Source organism: Ornithorhynchus anatinus, chromosome 4, assembly GCF_004115215.2.
Source record: "Ornithorhynchus anatinus isolate Pmale09 chromosome 4, mOrnAna1.pri.v4, whole genome shotgun sequence".
Lineage (NCBI taxonomy): Eukaryota > Metazoa > Chordata > Mammalia > Monotremata > Ornithorhynchidae > Ornithorhynchus > Ornithorhynchus anatinus.
In genome coordinates, this window is record NC_041731.1 from 80351784 (window position 1) to 80372445 (window position 20662).

General features: G+C 39.5%; 1 long non-coding RNA gene across 1 annotated transcript in view; it reads right to left on the minus strand.

The window, feature by feature from the left end:
- The window catches only part of LOC120638343, an 85199-nt gene that overhangs the window by 12089 nt on the left and 52448 nt on the right, over positions 1-20662 (minus strand). The window contains exon 3 of the long non-coding RNA XR_005659957.1: positions 10856-10950. This is a non-coding gene — a long non-coding RNA (uncharacterized LOC120638343). The remainder of the gene's footprint in view (positions 1-10855; positions 10951-20662) is intronic.

Below are 20662 nucleotides of genomic sequence, written 5' to 3' on the forward strand. Positions count from 1 at the left end.
AGCACTCTTCTAAGTACTGGGGTAGGTACAAGGTAATCAGGTTGTACACAGTCCACACCCCACATGGGCCTCAAAGTCTTAATCCCCATTTTACAGGTCAGGTTACTGAGGCACAGAGAGGTTAAATAATTTGCCCACTGCCACACACAGCAGACGTGGCAGAGCTGGGATTAGAACTCACGTCTTCTGACTCCCAGGCCCGTGCTCTTTGCACTAGGCGACGTTCCCATCCTGGTGGAGGGGACAGATCCATTTGGAGAAATGGGAGTAAAAGTTAGAGTCATGGAGTGAAATCCTATAGTTCAGAAAAATGTTTTTTCTATCTTCTACATTAAGCATGTTCACTCTACTCTGCAGTAAATGGAGCTTGGTCTAATTTAAATTTTCACAATATTTTCCAACTCTACCCAAATCTGGGTGTCAGAATTAATTAATGCAAATATTAAAGTTGCTAGTATTTTAAAAGAGCTATTGCTGCATTCTGTTATCTGGTTAACCCATTGTCCAATAAGGCAAAAATTGACGAGGAGGTGTAAAACAGAATAAAGAAGTTTGTGTATTTTTGGCGGAAACAAAGGTAGTGTGTGGCACCAACATGGCTTGACAATTCAAACCAAACCAAAGAAATAGGGGGAGATTGTTATGTTTAATTTTCTTCATGGTCACGAAACCTGAACCTTCCTCAGGTATCACTTTAAAATTCTACAGTGATTTTTATCATCCAGAGTTGCACAAGACTAAACATCAAGTAACGAGATGACAAACAATGAAATCCTGGAATACAGTGAAACCACAAGCATCAAAACAATCTTTATCAAAATACACCTAAAATTGATAATTGTGGTATTTGTTAATCATTACTATGAGCCAAGAACTGTTCTAAGTGCTTGAGTAGATTCAAGACATATGGGGCTCACAGCCTAAGTAGGAGGGATAACAAGGATTGAATCCCAGTTTTGCAGATGAGGAAATCAAGGTCCAGAGAAGTGAAGTGACTTGCCGAGGTCACACAAAAGGCAAGTGGCAGAGCTGGAACTAGAATCTGGGTCTTCTGACTCCCAGACCTGTGCTCTTTCCATTAGTCCATACTGCTTTTTACCTTTCCTAGGAGGGACAAATGAGAGGGAAGCAGCATGGCCTAGTGGATAGAGCTTGGGCCTGGAAGCCAGAGGATTTGGGTTCTAATCTCTGCTCCACCACTTGCCTGCTGTGTGACCTTGGACAAGTCACTTCAGTTCTCTGCCTCAGTTTCCTCAGTTACAAAACGGGAATTCAATACCTGTTCTTCCACCTACTTACACTTTGAGCCCCATGTGGGACAGGGACTATTCTGACCTGACTAACTTGTATCTACCCCAGGTCTTAGAACAGTGCTCGTCACATAGTAAATGCTTAACAAACACATTAAAAAAAAATGGAGAAGAGCAAAACCACCAAATAACCACTCTGCTCTCCACTTAGAGAATTTTCTGTGAAATATTTTATAGTGATTTGTCTTTCAGTGTGAAGGGAGTAAATCTCATGCACTGGTATGAGAATTCATGTGAATTCAGTAAAAAAAAAAAAAAAGGCTTGAAATGGCAGTAAGCTTTTTGCAACGCAGGGGGTGTCAATTGTGAATATACATTTCTGGAATTAGTTTCTATTCCATTATGATCTCTTTATGCATGTGCAGAATTTCATAGAATGCTAATTTGTGTGTCAAAAACCCTTTGAATTATTTCGGGCATTTCAATGCTTTTATTTTCACACCTCAAAATTAATCAGCAGACAGGAACTACTGCTTTTTGGTAGAAGATTGCACATTTAAAGGACACCATACATATGCACAGGGTGCACCAGGATTAGTGGGCTGTCTGGTAAATTATGTGAACCATATCCTGTTGTTTTCTGGTAAATAAAAGTGAAAAAAAATTCTTTAGGTGTTTCCACTTCCTCTTTTCAGATCCCAAGGAAAAGCCTGAGGTAGATGGGGATTTTGAGCTCTAGGCTAAGGAGTCGACACTTCCCCTCAAATTGTTCCAAGTGTTTATGGACATAACCAGAATGCTGCAAGGATCAGGTCGAACGCAAATGCCAAAGAGGCGCAGCAAGTTGCGGAACCTCACCTTTAATGGATCCCTGCAGCAGATTAGCTTAATTATAGGGCTTTCCATAAGCCTGCTGATTTACTGCGTCTTTTCCAGTAACACGCTGTAAGCAGAAAACTCAACCTAAACATTTCTGGGCCCCCTTGAGAATTTTTACAGTTTCATTTAAGTAACTAATTAGTCCTGGACGGCTAACCACTGCTGTCTGGGGCAAAGCTTCTCACCATATAATCTTTCATTTCCATTGTGGAAAATGACCTAAGGCATATGGGGTGGAGGTGGTGAGGAGGTCAGTTTTCCTGCTGTCTTTTTAATAAAACTTTTATTCGAGTTAAAGTTGGCACTCTATTAATGGTATAGTGCTCTGTGAATATCTGTTGAATTATTTCACTCCAGTGGTCAGTAGGGAATTTAAGAGGAAGTGGAGAGATTGTTCCTAGATTAAGTGCTAGAGAGACAGAGTACTCAAAGTTGACTAGAACTGATTTATCAATAGTTTCATTACTTTTCATAGTTGCAAGAATCCCAGCAACCTGGCCTAGTGGATAGAGCACAGACCTGGGAATCAACAGGACCGGGGTTCTAATCCCGGCTCCACCACTTATCTGCTGTGTGACCTTGGGCAAGTGACTTCACTTCTCTGTGCCTCAGTTGGCTCATGTGTAAAATGGGGATTAAGACTGTGAGCCCTATGTGGGAAAGGGACTGTCAAACCTGATTACCGTGTATCTACACCAGTGCTTAGAACAGTGCTTGGCACATAATCAGCACTTAACAGATACTATTATTAATATTCCCAAACACACCATCTGGGTAACTGAGGAAACTACGTTACGTAATGTCATCTTTTTCCATCCCAGTATTTAAAGATTCTTATTTCATCTTTAATATTTGAATGGAGAAGGCCCTTAAGATTTATAACAAAGTGACGAAGTCTGGATGAAGTCTGATTTTTTCAATGCATCGTGCAGTTTCTCTGAGTTCATTCAAAATAGCATTTGCATGTTCAAAAGGAATTGGTGGCAGAAGCATTTCTGTTTGCTCAAGAGTAGTTTTTAAGCAATTAAAAACAAGCACTAGCTAAGCAGTGTATTACACCAGCATTATTCCTGTAACATTTTCACATTTTGCTTTTGGTCTCTTGTGGAATATATACAGAACCTCTTAGAAAAGCTTAAGGAACCTCTAAAACCTTAAGAACTCATTATGAATGTTCATAGTTCAAGCCCACAAGCAACCAATTTTCCCAAGCTGTAAAAATCACCCCTTTATCGATCATTTATCGTGGCTCATTTAGCAGGACGTTGCCAAAAGATAAAGACAACATTGTGGAGTCAGTGTTGCAGCATTTTTCTCAAATCCCAGTGTCCACCTAAACTCATCCTTGCTTAAAAATCTGAGCTTCCATTAAATGAAGCAAAAAGGACTTCTAAATGGGCAGCGTGCCATGTGAACAGATGGGCACAATTGTCAGCAACCCAGAGACGATGTATGTACATCAAAACTGTGTGTGTAGGGTGGCATTAGGGTTGATCTGGGACTATCTAAACATCTGTCTATCCTGATATTGGACACCTAAATGAGAGCTGGGAGAACATTATAACTAATGTATGCTGAGTGTTGGAAAGAGGCAGTTATTTGAATGGAGTCACAACTGAGCCTATAATCTCTCCAAAGGGTTAGCTTTAGATTCTATGCCTCAGCTGAATTTGAGCTCACTCTTTTGTAATTATATGGCTCCTGAAAGTATTGGTAATTGAATTATAGTGCGTGGCATCCTGTAGTATGAGTCAACAGGTTTTATTTTTGGTCAGATGTACACTTTTCAAAATCTTCTTACATTAAAAAAAAAAAGAACCCATCGGATGGGCTATTTTGGTCTGCAGAGAGAAAAAGAGGGGACAGCCTGAGGCTCCCCCAATTACCTTTCCTCCCATCACTCCTCTTTCTGTCTTCAAAACTCTTCTAAAATTGCATCTCCTTTAAGAACCCTTCCCTGATTCACTTTCATTTTTCCACCTGCTTCTGCCACTTCAGCACTTTTATAATTCCTATGTACTAGGATACTCACTCCAGTAGCATCTATGAACGTACCTTTAAAATCTGTTGTTTTCTCTTCTCTGCAATTCATTTCAGGATTTGTTTTCCCTGCTAGACTGTAAGCAGCTTGAGAGCAGGGATCATGACTACTACTACTAATAATAATAATGTTGGTATTTGTTAAGCGCTTACTATTAATTAATTAATGTTGGTATTTGTTAAGCGCTTACTATGTGCAGAGCACTGTTCTAAGCGCTGGGGTAGACACAAGGGAATCAATTTGTCCCATGTGGGGCTCACAGTCTTAATCCCCATTTTACAGATGAGGTAACTGAGGCACAGAGAAGTTAAGTGACTCGCCCACAGTCACACAGCTGACAAGTGGTAGAGCCGGCATTAGAACCCATGACCTCTGACTAATACCACTGTACTTCCCCAAATGCTTAGAATAATGCTATGCACAGAGTATGTGCTAAGTAAATATTATTGACTGATTACTGTGCCTCCTGCAGTCATAGATAGGGAGGGGAAGTCCATACCCTCTTTCACCAGGGTCAGGAAGCTTGGAAGAGAAATCTAAGGCCTTGGACCTCTCTCCATGTCGCAACTTCACATTATCACAAGAAATCTTCCCTGAGTAAGCCCTCATTTCCCCTTAATCTCTGTCACCCATGTGCTTAGATTTGTACCTTTTAAGCACTTGATCTTCTATTCACCCCCAAAGCACTTATGGACATGTCTATAATTTATTTTAGTGTCTGATTCCTGCTTTAGACCATGAGCTACTTGTGGCCAGGGAATATCTCTCCGTATTGCATTATAGTGTCCCAATCGCTTAGTACAGTGACTCTACTTAGTACAATACACAGTAGGTGCTCAACAAATACCACTGATTGATTGATTAATTCAACCTAAATGGCTCAGAAACTCCCTGCCAAAAGGGGAGTAAAAGATGGGTAAAGATGAGCAACTGGTGTAGCAGCGCCTAGGGAAGGTTGTGGCAGTTTGGATTGAGAGTGGCCTTGCCCAGATGGATGAAGAGCCTGAATTTGCCTTCCTGGCCTCCTCACATTCATCCTCTAATGCCGCTACTCTTGCTGCTGCTCTTCTTAGAAATGTGTTGTTTCCAAACCATTTTATTTGAAGCATTTATTTTCATTTTTGATTTGGAGAGTTGTCAGTCTGTGGTAAGATTCCAGGTAATAGAAATGAAAAGCAGCATGGCCAAATGAAAAGAGCACGGACCTGGGACTTAAAGGGCCCGGGTTCTAAACCTGACTCCACCATATGTTGGCTGTATGTCCTCGGACAAGTCACTTAACTTCCCTGGGTCTCGGTTATCTGTATAATGGGGATTAAATATGTGAGTCCCATGTGGGGACATGGACTATGTCCAACCTGATTATCTTTTATTTATCCTAGCACTTATTACAGTGCCTGGCATATAGTAAGCACTTAACAAATACAATAAAACTGTGATAATGTTTGACATCTTTTTTTATGATATTAAATGCTTTCTGTGTGTCAAATCCTGTTCTAAGCAAGGGGGTAAGTACAAGTCAATCTGGTCAGATAGTCCCTCTCCCACATGGGGCTCAGAGTCTAAGTATGAAGAGAACAGGTATTTAATCTCCATTTTACAGTTGAGGAAACTGAAACACAGGGACTTCAATCAATTAGTATCCTATCTCTTGTTTCCATGGTGATAGGGGAGTAGATTATTAGGACTCATTCAGGCTTGGGAGTCAGAGGTAACGAGTTCGAATCCCGGCTCTGCCACTTGTCAGCTGTGTGACTGTGGGCAAGTCACTTAACTTCTCTGTGCCTCAGTTACCTCATCTGTAAAATGGGGATTGACTGTGAGCCTCATGTGGGACAACCTGATTATCCTGTATCTACCCCAGTGCTTAGAACAGTGCTCTGCACATAGTAAGCGCTTAACAAATACCAACATTATTATTATAATCTGCCAGATTCTGCAATAAAATTGCAGAAGTCCTGAAGGTCCACCCTGTGTGAAAATATAGTGGGGCTAGGAACTCAGTCAGCATGATCTTTTCCTATTTCACTTCATCCTCATCATTCGTACTCCTCAAGAATATGTGTTTGGGAGGAAATGACTGTCCCCAGTGAAGAAAACTCTCCCCATGTAATAATAATAATGGTATTTGTTAATCACTTACTATGTGCCAAGCAGTGTACATGATAATCAGGTCCCAAGTGGAGCTCACAGTCTAAGCAGGAGGGAGAATGGGCATTGAATCCCCATAATATGTCTACCAACTCTGTTATACTGTACTCTCCCAAGTGTTTAGTACAGTGCTCTGCACACAGTAATCACTCAAATACAATTGATTGATTTTTGTAAATGAGAGAACCGAGGCACAGTGAATTTGTGATTTTCCCCAGGTCACAGAGTAGGTAAATGGTGGAGCCAGGATTAGAAACCAGGGCCTTTGACTCCCAAGTCTGTGCTCTTTCCACTAAGCCATGCTGATACACAGCTTTAAGTGCTTCTACTCAGGTTAAATTTCAGTCTCACTTTTTGGCAAATGCAGGCAAATCTCATCTTCCTGCTCTGCTATGGAGTTCAAAGACAAGCTTCTTTTCCTTATTTTGAGTAATAATAATAATAATTATTATTATTATTGTATTTAGTGCTTACTATGTGCCAAGCACTGTCTAAGCACTGGGGTAGATACAAGGTAATCAGGTTGTCCCACGTGGAGCTCACAGTCTTAATCCCCATTTTACAGATGAGGTAACTGAGGCACAGAGAAGTTAAGTGACTTGCTCAAGGTCACACAGCAGACAAGTGACGGACCCAGGATTAGAACCATGTCCTCTGACGCCTAAGCCCGTGGTCTTTCCACTAAGCCAAGCTATCTATGGAAGTAATATATGAATGGCTTGGTACCCAAATCCAGCATTCCCCAGTCCTTGCCCATAATTTCCACATTTCTATCTGTTCACTGGATGTCAAGAACATATGGTACTTAAGAACTACTTAATTCTCACCCATATATCCAGCTTTCTATTCTTTTCTTCCTCCTCCTATCTGAAATTAATTTGTGTCTGTCTAAACCTTTAAGCACCTTAAAAGTCAGGAATTATGTCTACTGTGCTCCCAAGTGCTTAGTACAGCAGTGTGCTCACAGTAGATGCTTAAACAATGCTCTTAATTTTTTTATCTCTAGCAGCATAGTTTCTTACTGAAATTTATTAGAACTTTGCAGTTTACAAACAGATTTTGACTATAAACCACGATGAGAAAAAGAATATGAAACCAATCAGGTCCAAGAAATAAAGCAGTAAGATAAAGTGTGCTTGGAGAAACCATAAAATTAAAGGGTAAATCCTATCAGCAGATAAAGAAGTGTGCTCCAAGAACATACCAACAAATGAAAATTATGTGAAATAGTGACAAAGGATCATGGTAATGGATATTTGGGTGATCTACACACTTACATATGCTTACCATTATTGTCAGGACCATTAAAACTAGTGATCACATTTGACTTGAGATGAAATTTCTGGATGCAGAAAATGAAATAATCATTTTCTAGATCTTCCAAAGTAGGTGGGAGGGAGATTTTAACTGACAGATGTTGATCCCACTTTTGCAGAGCAAGGGATATTTTAGAGAATTTAGATTCTCGTCTGAAATATTTAACTTTCGACCATGATGAATTGTTCTGCATTCTGTAAATGCTGGCTATTATTCCAGTTCTAGCTAAAATGGCTACAGGGAGTTGGATTTTTTTGACTAAGTTTTAATGGTTTTTAATAGGAAAATGTCTCTCCAAAACATTGGATCTCATCTTAATGTCACCTAATTTCCAAAAGGATTTCTGAATAATAATTCTGCACAGGAAGAACACCCAAAACGGTGTCTTCAACCCACTCTTAAACTTCTGCTGCTTTACCAGATTTATGTGCTGAAAGAAATGTAAAAAAAAACCCAAATGCTGCCAGATATTTCCTAGGAATACTAAAATTGGCTTTTGGTAACATTTTCTGAGTTGAGGATTTTGTAAAGGCATCCTGGTTCTGGTCCAGATTCACTGGATATGAAAGTATCCAGAGAAATAATACTCTAACTTGTTGCTTCTGTTTTCTTCATTGGTAACTGGTATTAGGGATGTGCATTTTCTAGACATTCCAGAGGAGAGGATTTATGGGGAACTATTGCTACTTTCTAAAAACACAAAACATTATGGAATAAGAAATTTCTCTCAGTATATGAAATGAGAGAAATTTTATCTCACTCTGGAAAGTAATTGAAAAATGGTAGCAGGACCCTGGAGGGTTATCAGTCAATCAATCATACTTATTGAGCACTATGTGCAGAGCACTGTACTAGGAAGTTAAATAATATCTGTTAAAACTCACAGTCTTAATCCCCATTTTACAGGTGAGGTAACTGAGGCACAGAGAAGGTAAGTGACTTGACCAAGGTTACACAGCTGACAAGTGCCAGAGCCAGGATTAGAACCCATGATCTCTGACTCCCAAGCCCCTGCTCTTTCCACTAACCCACGCTGCTTCACTTGGGAGATTATGATATAACAGAGTTGGTAGACTGGTACCCTGACCGCACAGAGGTTACATTCTACAGTGGAAGACAAATATTAATATAAATATATAAATTATGGATATATATTCTGCAGAGGGCTCAGTACCTGATAAGCACTGTGACCCTGTGGGAACAGCATGGTCTTGGGAGTCAGAGGACCTACGTTCTAGTCCTCGTTCCCCCAGTGCCTACTGTATTATCTTAGGTAAGTCACTTAACTTTTCTGTGGCTTGGTTTCCTCATCTGTAAAATGGAGGCTCAATATCCATACTCCTCTTGAGCCCCACGTGGGACAGTGACTATGTCCAAACTGATTATCTTTTATCTACCCTAACACTTAGAACACTGCTTGACACAAAGTAAGCACTTACCAAATGCCATCATTAACAAAGCCCAGTGGATTTGGGTGGATGACACTTATGGAATAAAAATATATTACTAATTTATCATTCCCTTATGGAATTATTTAGGATAGTTCAAACAATTCTGTCATTAGTATTATAAATTATAACATCTCTACATATCTTATAAAATGTGCAATAGCATTTCTCTAAATATAAATACTGCCCATTTCATTGGAGTCACAGAATGTGAATTTCCATCTTTATCTGAGATGGTCCAGAAGAATCTTTGTCCCAAATATACCACTCATTTTTGGAAGTGGGTTTTTGGAGGCTGTAATTTGATCCAGAGAGCTATCTTGCCTTAGCATCTCCTTTCCCTGGAAATAAATCAATCATATTCACTGACACCTAATGTAGGTAGAATATACTATACTTAGCCACTAAATGTCATTTAGCCACATAAAATAGGAGACCTAATCATTGTCTTCAAGGATCTTATAATAATATCTGAAAGACAGGCATCCCACGGCTTAATGTAAAGAATGGTAGGACCTGGGTTTTAATCCCGACACCACCTCGTGCCTGATGTGAGGCCTTGGGTAAGTCATTTAGTTTCTCTGTACCTTAGTTTTCTCACCTGTAGAATAGGGATTAAAAACTTGTCTTTCCGATGAGCTCTGTGTGAGACAGATACATTGTCTCATATGATTATTTTATCACCCCAGAGCTTAACAAAGTAATTGATATGTGGTAAGTACTTAATGAATGTCATTATTACTAGAAAACGAACAGAGGGAGTAGAAGGAATAATATAGCTGGACCTGGTAAAAACAAATCAGAGGTGCTGCCATGACATTCCTTTGGCCAGAACAATCTTGGCAATGATCTCTTCTGACACAGACAAGACTACTGACAGGATGGAAAAATAGCAGTCTAGCCTTTCTTTCCCAATTCCAATAACATCTGACTCATTAGATTAGAGGGTTTGATGCTAGCATTTTTGTGGTAATTCACGGAAGTCAAACTGAAGGTATTGCTATGGGAGTTATGCAGATTGGGTATTTTTTTCAGATACCTTTACCCTGGGGCATAGACCTTGTTTGGCCCAGGAGAACACTTGATTACAGCTGCTGGCACAGGTACCTGATGATTTAAGCTCTTACACTTCACTCCTGGGGACATTTCCAAGGCCCCTCTGGACTGCAAGCTCACTGTGGGCAGGGAACGTGACTACCAACTTTGAGGTACTGTACTCTCCCAAGTGTTTTAGTACAATTTTCTGTGCATAGTAAGTGCTCAATAATGTGACTGATTGAGGTTACAGTGTTATTTGGCTCAAAAACATTCATCCTCATGGGTACCCTATTTATTTTGTTAATGAATTGTACATCGCCTTGATTCTATTTAGTTGCCATTGTTTTTACGAGATGTTCTTCCCCTTGACTCTATTTATTGCCATTGTTCTTGTCTGTCCGTCTCCCCCGATTAGACCGTAAGCCCGTCAAACGGCAGGGACTGTCTCTATCTGTTGCCGACTTGTTCATCCCAAGCGCTTAGTACAGTGCTCTGCACATAGTAAGCGCTCAATAAATACTATTGAATGAATGAATAATCAATCAATGTTATTTACTGAGCAATTACCATGTGCAGAGCACCTTACTCCTTCCTTGTTGGATTCACACTTGGGACAAAATTTTCTACTGGAAAATTATCTTTAAGGGACAGCGGGCTGGATAAGGTTAAATACAAGAAACTAGGTTCCTGATGCCTTAGGTTACCTAGACATAAACAGGATCACCACTAACCTTTTTCCAATCTTTTTCGTGACGAGCAACCCATCAGGAAACCTGCATCCGCAGAAATGCCATTCAGATTTGTGGAGGTTGATATGCCCCTGAGCCTGCAGTCAAAAGAATAGATCATATTGCTGGCTATTCCATATTATCATCTAGCAAATAGTCACACTCATCTGCATTCATTCAGGACAGTCATAAATTTGTCAGGAGAGCAGACGTGAACGAAAATTGAATGAATTTTACGATCCACATGGCCTTCCCAAAGACACGGGCAGCAGAGAATAACAGGCGGGATATTTGTGGAGGGTTTTTGTGTGACTGTTGTTTTTTTTAAAAAAAAACTGGGACAGAGAAATGCTCTTCATTTTAGTGAAGTAGTGCTAAATGAAGGTTGCCTTCAAGAATGACAGAACAGTTTCATTTAAGAGACTTTAGAAACCGAAGTCTGCGCGGAGAAATTGATTATTGTGATAGTGGTTATAACAATACCACATGCTCTCCTTGCTCCCAGTTGAGTTTTCGATTGGGTACCAACTGTAACCAGGAGGCAGATGAGTGGGAAGTATATGCAAACCACTTTTTTTTTTAAAATACTCTCCAAGCCCCAATTCATGGCTGAAATAACTGCAGCGTAGTGCCGATACTGTACCAGAACGTTATGATCCAGTTCTACTTTAAAGATGTAGTTGAAAGAAAACTGCAACCATAAGTTATCAAAGGCACCGAAACTTTCCGTGACTTCTCTAAGGGGTGTTTGGCATATGTAGCCTGCTTTTCCTGAACAAAGAGTTAAGGTAGATGATCCATAAAGGGCAGCAAACAGTTCTCTGCTTTTTAGCAGTTGCAGTTAAAACCACATCTTTCTTCTGCATCCACCACTGTCATATAAACACACCGAAGCAGCGTGGCTCAGTGGAAAGAGCACGGGCTTGGGAGTCAGAGGTCATGGGTTCGAATCCTGGCTCTGCCGCTTGTCAGCTGTGTGACTTTGGGCAAGTCACAACTTATCTGTGCCTCAGTTACCTCATCTGTATAATGGGGATTAAGACTGTGAGCCTCATGTGGGACAACCTGATTACCGTGTATACCCCAGCACTTAGAACAGTGTTTTGCACATAGTAAGTGCTTAACAAATGCCAACATTATTATTTGACTCCAGATGCAGGGTTGGGCAAACTGCTACACGTGGGTGCATGGATGCCTATTACACCATTGATGTTGTTCAAGGCTGATGGGTAAGGGAGTAAAGGGTGCTCTTTCAATACGAGGGATAGATTTAATTTCCAAATTTCTCGGACTAGTTACTGAGAAACTCCAGAACTTTCGATTCTGCTTTGTAGATTTGTTTTGTGAGGAAGTGAAAAACAAAATCAAATTTGGCTGAGATAAAAGATTTTGGATCAGACATGGGGAGCGATGTGAAAAATGCTTCAGATATGTTCCCACACCACTGAGGCCCTGCGAACAAATTACAACACCTTTTTAAAGCTGCAGGTTAGCTAGAAGTGGTGTATAAGGAACATATTTATCGGAGTTCTATTCATAATGGCCATATTTATTGGCACAAATTTGTCACGTATGTTTAGTGAGTTGCCGAGGCACAGGTGAGTCTACCAGGTGATGGTAATTACAGTCAGGAACTCAGCCCTCGGAACCGTTAATATTGCTCTCTAGTAATATTCAATATGGTGTTGGCTCACTGTGGGCAGGGAATGAGGCTACCAACTCTGTTATATTATACTCTCCCAAGAGCTTACTACAGTGGTCTGCATATAGAAAATACTCAATGATTACCCATTAATTGATGGTATATATTAAGCCCTTGTAATCGAGCACTGCCCTAAATGTTGGGATATTGCTGATGATGTACAGTGCCACCACTGCCCTGTTCCAAGTTAAACCTCCTGTGAAGATGTAATTGAAAGTGCTAAGGTAGATACCAGGGAAACAGTGTGGCCTAGTGGGAAGAGCCGGGGCCTGGGAGTGACTATAAGCTCACTGTGGGCAAGAAGTGTGTCTACAAACTCTTTTACATTCTACTCTCTCAAGAGCTTACTGTGGTGGTCTGCCCACAGTAAGCACTCTGGGAAGCAGTGTGGCCTAGTGGAAAGAGCATGGTCATAGGAGTCAGAGGACATGGGTTCCAATCCTGGCTCCACCACGTCTGCCATGTGACCTTGGGCAAGTCACCTCATTTCTCTGTGCCTCAGTTACCTCATAAGTAAAATGTGGATGAAGACTGTGAGCCCCATATGGGACAGGGACCGGGTCTGACCTGATTTCCTTGTATCTACTCCAGTGCTTAGAATGGTGCTTGGCACACAGTGAATGCTTATCGAATACCACAATTACTAATAAATATGATTGATTGAGTCAGAGGACCTGGGTTCTAATTCCAGCTCTCTACTAGCTTGCTGTATAACCTTGGTCGGGCAAGTCATTTGTATCTATGCCAGTTCATAGTTCATACCTAGCGCTTAACAAATCTGAAACTATTATTAACCTAATTGGAAAGAGTAACTGATCTACCCAAGGCTTGCAACCAAAAAAACAAATATCATCTAGCAAACATTCTTATTGTTTTATGTTAACTTTAGTAGCCTAAGATACAGGCATATCCTACAGCATAACCAGACCAAGGTAGAACAAACCTGGGTATGCGATTACCTATATTGTTTTATGCTTTACTCCATGGATAGCTATATTGTTACCTATACTGTTTTATGCTTTACTCCATGGTTACACCAAAGGGATCTTGATGTTCTGTGTGGCTGTTACTGATAAGTATATCCATTTCTACCCCACACCTCCTAGGTCAAGATAAACAATCAAAAATCAATGTTGGGTTTTTGGTGGTACTTTGGCATGTAATGTGTCCAATTTTCAACATTGAACAGATCCCCTAAGTGGAAAAGCAAAGGAGTTGTCGAAAGTGGGAGCCAACTTAATGGAGAAATAGATAATGCAGATGCTGATGGGTTAATTGCATCTTATTCAGAAGGATCACTGTCCCCTGAAGACCTTATCAAATTTTGACAATCCAGTGCATCATGAAAGATGCCAAAATAGATGATAGAATTCATCATTACCAGCTAAAATCATGGGGTTGAAAAGTTTTGCATCCATTTTCAAGAAAGTAGATGAGTTCAGCAATACACTTGAAGACAGTGACCCTAATAGAGGCAGAAGTTCAGAGGTGCGGAGGTTGGCCTGCTCCAAGGGGCTTAATGAAGAAATAAAGGTTATATTCAACCTAAAATTGGAAAATTTCTTCACTAGAGTTGAAAAACCACTATCACAGTCTGGGGAACAAGCTACTGTTTTGGCAGTCTCCTGAAAACATTCATAATCACATTACAATCCCCCATTCATTTAAAATTTTGCAGTTAGACTTTGATTTGTACTTGAATTTTTGTGCATGAAGGTTTAAAATTACTTTTCCAGAGGTCCTGGGCAAGTGACGGCTGTCATATGTGGACAGCAACACCACTTTCGATGGGTTTCACAAAATTAAAGTGGAGTGTAAGGGGAGAGAGAAAATAATTGGCCAAATCTGGAGTCTGGGGAAGGTTCAGGAAAATGGGTGAAAGAGACTGGACTAAGAAGAACAGAATGGAGTGTCTGGGAGCCAGTGGAATTTGCTGTACTTCCATTTGAATCTGTCGGAATAATTTCCCTCCTAGCCGACATAGAGCCGCTGAAAGTTCCCAGTGACAGGCTGCAGTGCTGTGCATTTTGATGGCGGCTTTGTAATGAGATCTCAACTCATTTCCCAAGGATGTAGATGGAGCATTTGCAGTACTAAGATGAGTAAGCAAAATCACAGTGAGCTCTGAGAATGAGAGAGGAAGCTGTAGGAAAAAAATTCAAGATGCTTTTATGTGGGTGAAAAAGTACCAGAGAGAATTTGAGGAACAAAGAATCAGTTTGAGGAAGGTGTCTCTGATTTTTCTCTTTGTTGCTTTTTGGTCACACCCTGCATCACTCCGCTGTGTGCAGAAGTTCGAAAAAGTACTTGTCGGTTGTTGTGTTATATTGTAGTGCTCTTTCCCATTTAACATTCATGATAATTACTGTGTTATTTATTTCAGCACTTATGTGCCAAGCACTGTATAAGAACTGTAGTATATACAAGATAATCAGGTCGGACACCACCCCTCTCCCACATGGGGCTCACAGTCTAAAGTGGCAGTGGAACAGGTATTTAATCCACATTTTACAGATGAGGAAACTGCGGCACAGAGAAGATACGTGACTTACCCAAGATCACCCAGCAAGCAAGTGGCAGAGCTGAAATTAGAGCACAGATCCTCTGACTCACAGGCCTGAGGCCTTTCTACTAGGACGTAAAATAGTGTACAATGATCAAATAGCAAGGTAAATATGTATCACTGCTATAATAATTTGAAATAGATTTTCTTTTGGAGTGCATATGTAAATATGCTATTTTCACAGTCTAGCAAAAAGATACTTGTGATGGCATAAAGAGATCTGTCATTGATCTAGGTGAAATAGATTTGCCCTAATTTAATGCTAAATTTGATGGACTTCCCACACTCAATTCAAATCCATCAAAAAATACTTCAAAGGGAGGGTGATGAAGTATTTAAACCATGTCAAGTGAAGCCAAGTTATCTCACTGTAAGAGCGCACTGTAAATATCACTGGCATTAAATTTCAATAGTGATTTCCAGAAATACTTTAAAGAAGAGTGCTGTAATGGGGAATGGCTGCACTGCACTTTTCAGTCTTGTATGAAGGCGTCCATGTGAGTCCTTCAGTTCTGAAGGATGATTTATTGTAAACTATATTTACATTCTGTGAGAAACAGTGGGCTATGAAGACTTGCAGAGAAATGAGAAAGAAACCTATTCTAGATCCACAAAAAGAATTCAAGAGCCTTAGGAGCCAGGAGGTTAACAGAATTAGGGAACAGAAAATCCACACTAAATATTTTCAATTTGCAAGCCATTCCAATTTGCTACTCCACCCAAGTAACTGCTTCAATGGTAACCAGTGAAAATATTCAAATGAATAAATGTTAAATTGATCATTATGGTATTATTATTAGTATTGTATTAAGCATTTACTATGTGTTAAGCACTGTTCTAAGTGTTCAGGTAGATACAAGTTAATCAGGTAGGATACAGTCCCAAATGAGACTCGCAGTACAAGTGGGAAGGAGAATGGGCATTGAATGCCCATTTTACAGATGAGAAAACTGAGGCATAGAGAAGTTAAGTGACTTGCCCAAGGTCACACAGCAGGTAAGTAACAATGTGAGGATTAGAATCCAGATCCTCGGACTCCTAGACCCATGCTCTTTCCACTAGGACATGCTGCTTTTCACTATGTGGCCTAAGTAAAATAAATAAATGTTAGTGACATCTCATAGAGAGAAAATGATCAGGTCTTCTAGATTGTAAGCTCCTTGAGTGAAAGGATCATTTTCTATTGCCTACTGTATTGAGCTCTGCACATTGTAAGTGCTCAATAAATACCACTGATTGATTGACTTTTCAATGATGATGAGAATGATTTTTCTCTCCTGGGATCGATAATAATAAATGAACTAGTATTCAAGAAATACGCCAAAAATTAAAATTAGAAAGACTTGCTATGAAGAGCCTGGAAAATTTCATGAAATGTGCTTATGTAACAATTGCCACAAAAGTACAAATTGTCAACTCTGTGGTGTCTCCCGTGACAATGTAGGGATCTGAAAGCTGGACAGTGAAAAAACAGGATAGAAAGAGCATTGATTTTTTTGAAATGTGGTGTTGGAGAAGGCTTTTGCAAATACGATGGACTGCCCAAAAAACAAAAACATGGATTTTGGAGCAAATTAAACCACAGTGGTCTTTGGAAGGCCAAATGACGCAATTTAGATTAGCATATTTTGGACACAATAATCAGGAGGACTAATTATCTGGAGAAGACACTAATTCTAGGAAAAGTCCAGGGAAAATGTGAAAGAGACAGACCAGTAGCTAGATGGATAAAGTCCATAACAATGACAACAGAAGAATCATTAGAAAGTTGCAGATTATGGCAAAGGATAGGATGTTCTGGAGAAAGTACATTCATGGATTCTCTTTGAATCGGAAATGACTCCAGCACTCAATAAAAAAAAAATTGATGAATAAACTTAACCTTTTTCGATGCAGTGACACTGTTAACCCATTCTTATCCTATCATGTGACACCTTAGGCCTTCCTGCTATCTGACCTTGGACAAATCACTCCCAATCCTGTGCCTTAGTTTCCTCATCCATAAAATAAGGATTTACATACCTGTCTATCCTCATTCTTAGACTTTGAGCCCCATAAGGGACAGGGACTGTATCCTATCTGATTATCTCATATCTGCTCAGTGCCTGGTACAGTGGTTGGAACATACTAAGCACTTATAAAATACCACTATCATCATGATTAATATTATTATTATGTAGTCACAGCGACTCATTTAAAATTTGTACCTATTGATTTAGGTACTCTACTAGTTAAGCATTATATTTATTTCCCTATCTAACTTTCCATTATCTTCCTTCTGTCTGTAAATCATTTTGTGTCTGTCTCCTTTGGTAAATTGAAAACACCTAGGCCAAACACCTAGTGCACTGCTTTACCCAAAGCAGGTACTCAGTAAATACATTTAATTGACTATTATACCATATAATAAGAAAATCCATAGCATGTTTTAGCGGGGTCATGTCGGGCCTTTGAAAAGTGTTTTCTGTAAGGTAATTACAGTCCAAAAGTACTGAAGGCGTTGTACTTCTAAGTGATGAACTGAGCTGATTATCGCTTTTTGGCTTCTACTGCCCCCTTGACTCTCACCACACATTGCTAAATTACTACAGGTTTTTACTCAGTTATGCAAGAAAGTTATCAGGCTATGTGTCTCTACAAATCTCAGAGTTTACCCTTGGGGTGGCGGAAGGAGAACAAACAGTGAGTTTTTGTTTTAATCTGCAAGGTTGTTTCTCAGAATCTGAAATAACCTAGCTGCAATCAAAGTACGTCATCAAGATGAAGACATTTGGAACAAGACTAAATACAGTAATGTCAAAATAGAGTGAACCCACTGACTTCCGTAAACTATACTTATGATAATGAGATAACGTACAATCACTTGCCCTTTTCGTGACAGAGTTCTGCATAATGATTTGAGTTACTGGAGCAAAAATGCATTTTAGTCAAGTATAAATAAAATGAAATTGCATCCAGTATTGTTCTTTTTCTTTAACTCCCCCGGCATAAGTGCATTCAATTTAAAACTCTCAAGCTCTTCAAAGAGACATTGTGGCCTGAAAAAAGCCTGGTTTCAAGGAAAACTACCAAATGCTGCATTACAAATTTTGCATTTGCATTATCACCAACCATATTTTAATATCAAAAGTAGTGTCTTCATTTTAAAGTTTAGCTGGCCATTAAGCTCTACTTTGTTTTTATGATTAGCAATGAATACGGGTCTGAAATTGTGAAATGAAAAGCTAGTATTAGTAATCATTCATTCCCTACAGGCTTTAACAAGAGCCTGTTATAACATGGATTTTAGTATTGGAATTAAGATATAGATTTCAATCTCCAATAACTGGGCCCATGGGGAAGTAGGATAACACCAAAAAAACAAAGAAACATATGATGTTGTCCCATGCATTTTCAATGACAAAGGACAAAAGGTACATTTCAAATGGAAATTGCTATCGAACATGACAGATTCTCTAAAACTGCAACTTCTGTTTTCCTTTTTCAATAAGAACTGTAAAACCAAGCTCTAAATATGCAGTTGGATTCACATCTTTGAGTGTGAAATGTCATCTCCATTAACAAAGAACTGTGAAAACTTGAAACTTATTTGTGTATTTCTATACGCCAATGTTAAAAATCATAGTTCAGTTTGGGAATGTGACAGGGTTTAGCCAAAGGATATGAATTCAAATGCCTTTGGATCTTTTTGTATTTTTTGCATAAATGAAATTTCTACTTACCAAGTTTTTGAAGACAGAAAATACGAAAACCTTTGTGACCTTTGCTATTTTTGGGGGGTAGCGCATAAAAATAGAAATCTGGGGACTTTCTTTAAACAGTCTGTGCACCAAGGTATAGGATTGTACTTTCCCAAGTGCTTAGTACAGTGCTGTGCACACAGTTAAGCTCTCAGTAAAAATAATGGAAGGAATGAATGATCTACTATGAGAAAATACCTACTTCTTCCACATCTGTCTTTTTGTTATCAGCATCAAATGGTAGGAGAAGATTAACACCAAAGACGTCCGGAAACAGTCAGTTCACCAGCATAGCACCAATGCTAATAGTAATGTGGCTTGGGAGAGGCAAGCGAAATGGATGACGACAGAATGCCCGAACAGCTGCGGTGAGGTAAACTAAAAAGGGGGCACATGCAAGCTCAGAGGGCAGAATAAATTATTTAAAGACCCAATGAAGCACAATTTCAAATGAGGAGACACAGTCGTGGTCTGTCCAGAGACCACTGCAACAGACAGACCAACGGCTGAGCAGCAAAGGGGAGAGGGGTTGTTTTCGAGCATAGGCTTCCCGGAAATCAGGATCCCAAGAGGCCAGCTCTAAAGCAGTCAGCAGAGTAGGATCTTTATGTGAACGCAAGGCAGAATATTTATTTGTGAAATGTATCTTTCTCTTATACCTGCTTCGGAAACCTCACATAAAAACAGCCTTTAAAATGAAAATCAGGAGGCGTTAGGAAGGTATGTTACCTTGAAATAATTTTAAGTCTATTTAAGTACTCTGTGTTCATCACAAATAGCGCTGCTAATGTATTCATTGACTTTAAACCTTGATTTTAAGTGAATTCAACAATATATTATACAAGACGTGCTTTTTAAAGGAAATGGGTGGTATTATGGAGAAAAGAATACAGTCATTTCTTTGAAAAGATAGATGATTACATTTCTCAAGAAGCCCACATTAAGGAAAACTCCCCTGGTAATGTATATGCCTTGACTGACACCTTAGGCAAGCCCAAATCCAAAATCACATCTTGTTCTTGCCAGGGAGATGCAGATGGTCAGGAGAAGTTTCCTGATTTCCCAACACCATTTTCTCTCGAAACATGGAGTGAAACCATGTGTTATAAGGGAACTGGAGGTACTGTAAAATCATTTGGTCTATAAAAGGAGTACTATTTTCATTGCGTCATTGAATCTTGGTTAAAAACTCATTGCCTAAAGATAGTTTTTCCTAAAAGAACTGTTTTTCTTGGATCTGAAACAATCCTAACTTTCTCGTAAGCTAAGTAAGTTGATATGAAGATAAGAATCGCTTTGGCATGGGGAATTGTATTTTATTTGGAATGTGAACTGTTAATTTTAATGCTCTAAATATGTTGTAACTACAAGAATTCTCACTTTAAAAAAAGTTTGTGGCACTACTAGATGTTCTGATTATCTGGAACATACCTGAACTTAGTTATAACCATGGTTATTGCATGATGCTGAATTCCTCAGGGCCTTGTGTTTCTTTTATATTTAACGATGATTACTAATTTCAGTCCGTCAGTTGTATTTATTGAGAGCTTGCAGTAAACAGAGCACTGTGCTTGGCATTTGGTATTTAAGTAAATAAATTAGGGGAAGTAGGAAGAACATGCAGTTTGGGTGGAAGTAAGGAGTGGGGTGAATACCTAAGTGCTAAGTGGGTACAGACTCATGTGCATCAGTGATGTAGTAGGGAGGGAAAACAGGATAGGGAGATGAGAGATTGGACAGGGAAGACTTCCTGAAAGAAATATGGACTAGGGTGTCAAAAGATATGGGTTCATTCATTCAATCGT